We start from the raw sequence: 4269 nt of genomic DNA, 5'->3' as shown, positions 1-4269 counted from the left end.
ACAGATCCCACCACCAGTCCTCTGTGAGCCTCAGGGCTGTACGCCCAAACCCTGCCCTGAGAGAGCAGCCCTTGGCTTCTACCAGGGCTGGCCCAGAGCTGGGGGCTCTGCAAGACCTCCCAAACAGGACTTAGGGGGAACACCTGTACAACTCTGCCTCTACAACCTGGTTTATGACTGAATCACTTCACAACCTCTAGTCTTTTTTTTTTTTTTTTTTTTTGCAGCTTTTACCCTGAGAGATTCCCATATTGCAGCTCCAGTCTCCCTGAGGCCAAAGACTGAATCTGCACAGACACATAACATTCAGTTTCATTTAGATCTTGTAAATTCAGCTGTAATATTTAAAGTGTCTAAAAAAGGGTGAAGAATGATTCCAGGTAGTATTAATATGAACAATTTTAAACTGAAGAGGTCAAACAAAGGTGAGTATTTATCTTAAAAGCTTCCACCCAAATAGCCCCAATCCAGCTTCAGATAATATCTCAGAATGTCACTCCAACTGAGGCATAGTACCCTAAGGAAAACAGTTATAATAAGAGCATGTAATCAACAATTATTTTGAACTCAGTCTTTTGCATTCCAGGTTTGGAAGGAATAGTACCAAATCATATGTTTGCCTTTGGGACTTTTTCTTTACCTCTTCCTACAGCTAAGAGTACAACCTCAAGACATACCCATCAGACACAAAGCAGTACCTTAATAGACACAGTCCAGCACCCCCCAGGATAATACTGTATAGTTTTACTGAGATCTCAGAATAATTTTTTAAACATAAAGGTACACTACTGTCAAAATTTGCAGGATGAAGAACCGAGGTTCAGTTATTTGTTTGGTAAGCAGCAGACTCCACATCAGCATGTGTGAACCAAACCCACACACAGTTCTGTAGGATTCAGCCACTTTTTATTGCAAACAACTCATCCTATTACCAAAAAGCTGTTACAAGCAAGAGATGTTCAAGTATTGCTTTTACACACAAGTAGAACAACACGGCCTTCCAGCTAAAGCTCCAGACTTGACATCGGGATTTTAGCCTTAGCTCCATCCTGACAGGTGTGTAACTTTGCACAGATCTGTAGCCACTCCAGTCCTTGTATTCCCTATATGCAGAATGAGAACTGCTATTCTTTTCTCACATCTGCAAAACTGTCATGAACACGTTAAAATTTTACTTGGGATCTACAAGAAACACAACAAAACAGGAGCGCAGACTGAATTCACAGGCCAACATTTTATATAATGCTATATCTTGTAGCGTGTAACCTTTATGTACACAGTCAGGCATAATAACTTCTAACTCGTAACTTTTACAGCTCCACAGCAGGCGTTCAGATTCTAAGGGTGGAGAAGTAAAAGTTTTGGGGTTTTTTTAATTAACCATTTAGATATATATTTAAGGGCAGAATTTTCAAAATTGGCCAACATTCACCTTGTAGCCTTCCTCATAGCCCTGATTTGACAGGGGCACAGAGAAGGTAACACCAAGAATTTCTGAAAGTCTTATACCATTTAGCATATTTGACAACCAAACCACTAACTTTTTTTAAAGCCTGAAAGACAGTCCAAATCACCATCTTTTGCTCTGTGTTGCAATCCGTGGACTGAAGGGAGGCTGAATGGTAGGATGAGTTCATTCTCAGTCATGAAAAAGCAGTGCTGCTTGTAACTAAAGCTTTGCAGAGGTCCACTGCTTCAGCTGAAAGCAGCATGACAGAGGTCTGAGTCATTAAATCAGCTGTCTGGGTACATACACATTGTTATGGTCCATTTCAGGCATCATTGCCCTTGGTCTGTTCAGCGTAACACCCCTCCCACTCACCTTTCTCCATTCCTCATATCTAAGGGGTTTCTGTTAAATGACTCGGACTTTGCACTAGACATGTCAGTGTTTCATCATGAGCTGCTTTTCAAGCATGAGACAGCCAGAGACAGAGGGTCAACCTTTAAAATCCTTCAGATGCACCTGTGCCCAGAGGGTAGATAAACTTTTTGCAAACTTGACTCATTACAGATCATTGCTGTCTGCTCTGCACAGAGGGAAACTCTGTCACATTAACCCCAAGCCCCAGGTCAGATCTGCAATAGAAGCTTGAACCCTCCTAAACCAAGGGGGTAAGATTGGGGAATTTTCTTTCTGTTCCTTTTAATCCAAGTACCACCTACAGAACTTAAATTTGGAGCTGAATTTTTCCAAAGTTTCAGACACTTAGACCAGCTACTGGTTTCATCAACCAGTAGTATAGCCAAGGAATACCAAAGGATAAAGTATTACCACACCTCATCTTGGCCATTTATTAGAGAGTAGATTTTAAACACAGAAGCCTACAGATCACTATGGTAAAGATCAGCTTTTCTCAACAGCTTTATCAATATTGACTAGTACTCATTCCAGGATTTGCACTGATTTTTTTTTTTTTGTCAGTAATGGGAGAGGATACCAGAGATACATACATTACTTCACCTAGAGAAAATGAAAAATATTTTTCTTTAGCACAACAAACATCATCAGCCTGCCTAGTGCATCTCAAAGGCAGACTTTATAAGTCACGTCACAAAATAACACAAATTCTCCATGGGGTAAGAGCACGTCAATTTTGCACCACTGATTTTTGGTTCTGATGCCATTACATGATAATCAGGTCTTCAATGACCAGCTATAGGACATGGTGACATCACACTGACATTCTTTTCTCATCTCCACCAGGGTATTCACCTGGAATCTGAGCCAAAATACTCAGCACAGTGACAATAGCTTCTTACCTTCAAGGCTTTAGTAAATTCAAAGGTACCAGATACTTACAAGAGCATCTGTAAATACTTTGCAAATGTCTTTATGTAACTTATGCCACAAAGGCTACATGCTCATGAGCAGTTACTTGAAAAAGCTGAACTGAGTAAGCATCTGAAGAGACTTGGGGGAAATGCAGCACTTGCAACAAGTTGATACTGTCCCACACCCCCCTGCGGTTCTGTTCTGGATCCGCTTTTGACACAGCCCAACACACCCCAAGTGGGAAAGTCTGCTTATGGGGAAGGAAGTAGTATTACGTCTCTTAGTACATAGAGGATGTGAAGAGAATCTAAGTAAGGCAGTTTGGAGAGTAATGCAAATTTAGAGAATTGATGCATCCATGAACTGAAGTGACCTCAACAGTACTTGAAGTTTCATACTGAGCAAATTTTTCCCTCATAGTTAAGGTAAGATCATAGTTAATATACAGAGACACCCGCCCAAGAAAAGAGAACACATTTACTCTAATAGGAGCATAAACACAAGAAACAATAGAGCCAGTCTTACATGCCCACTTGGTGCTAATTTAAAACACAGGCCTAAAAACCATACAAGCTGTAAGAAGAGTACAGGAAAAATACATCCTTTACAAAAACAGAATATTTATTATTCTTTGTCATGTTATATTCCCATGTTCTCAAAATATACATTTGTCTATTAAGAGACTCTTAGCTATAGGCTTTTAGTAGACCCTATAGGAAAAGGGTCTTAAAAGGAATTAAACTCTAAACAGATCACACTGAGTCTTAGCTGACTAACTCCAAGCATGAAGCCATGTGTTACCCATATTCAACAAGCCTTATTCTTGCCTAGAGGAAGGTTTTAGCATATAAACTGATTAAGAAGGTGCAAATGGAGGTTTCCTGTCCTTCTCCATGGAAACTCCAGTGGAGAAAAGTTGTTGCTAAACTACAGTTTTCCCCACTCACCATCTCAAAGGATGAGAGAATTACAGGTCTCCAAATCAAATTTCCTCAACCTCCCTGCAAGACAGCTGAAAAGTAACATGTTGCGTCCAAAACATGCCTTAACTTTACAACTCTTCAGAAGTAAACCATCACTGCCTTTAATGTCGTGGGTATGCTTCAATACTGACCGTAAACCCACTCATTTCCTGACACCTACACATTGTAACAGTTTATGCTAGATTGCAAGAGAACTGACCCAAACTTCTTTGTCTTCTGGCTTTTTTCCAGATCCTTTCCTCTTCATCCAGCTCCTGCAGCATACAGCAAGTGCATTTCCCTCTCAAAGAGATCTGGTAGATGGGTATTGGAGTTTTCTCCAGCAGTCCCAGAGTGGCTCAGAAGGAACAGGTGCCATAGCCCTCTCAGCACAGCAGAACAAGGCTGGCATCAAACTGACATCAAATCCTACATTGTCTTCCTTCAAGATAGTTGTTCACAGGTAACTGGAGGGGGAAATAGCACTTGCACTTAGAAGACTTAGACGAACCTAGAGACAAAAGTCAACAC

This window comes from Athene cunicularia, assembly GCF_003259725.1.
Source record: "Athene cunicularia isolate RWA chromosome 3 unlocalized genomic scaffold, athCun1 chr3_part1, whole genome shotgun sequence".
Classification (NCBI taxonomy): Eukaryota; Metazoa; Chordata; class Aves; order Strigiformes; family Strigidae; genus Athene; species Athene cunicularia.
The sequence above is the reverse complement of the archived record's forward strand: the minus strand, read 5'-3'. Positions refer to the sequence as shown.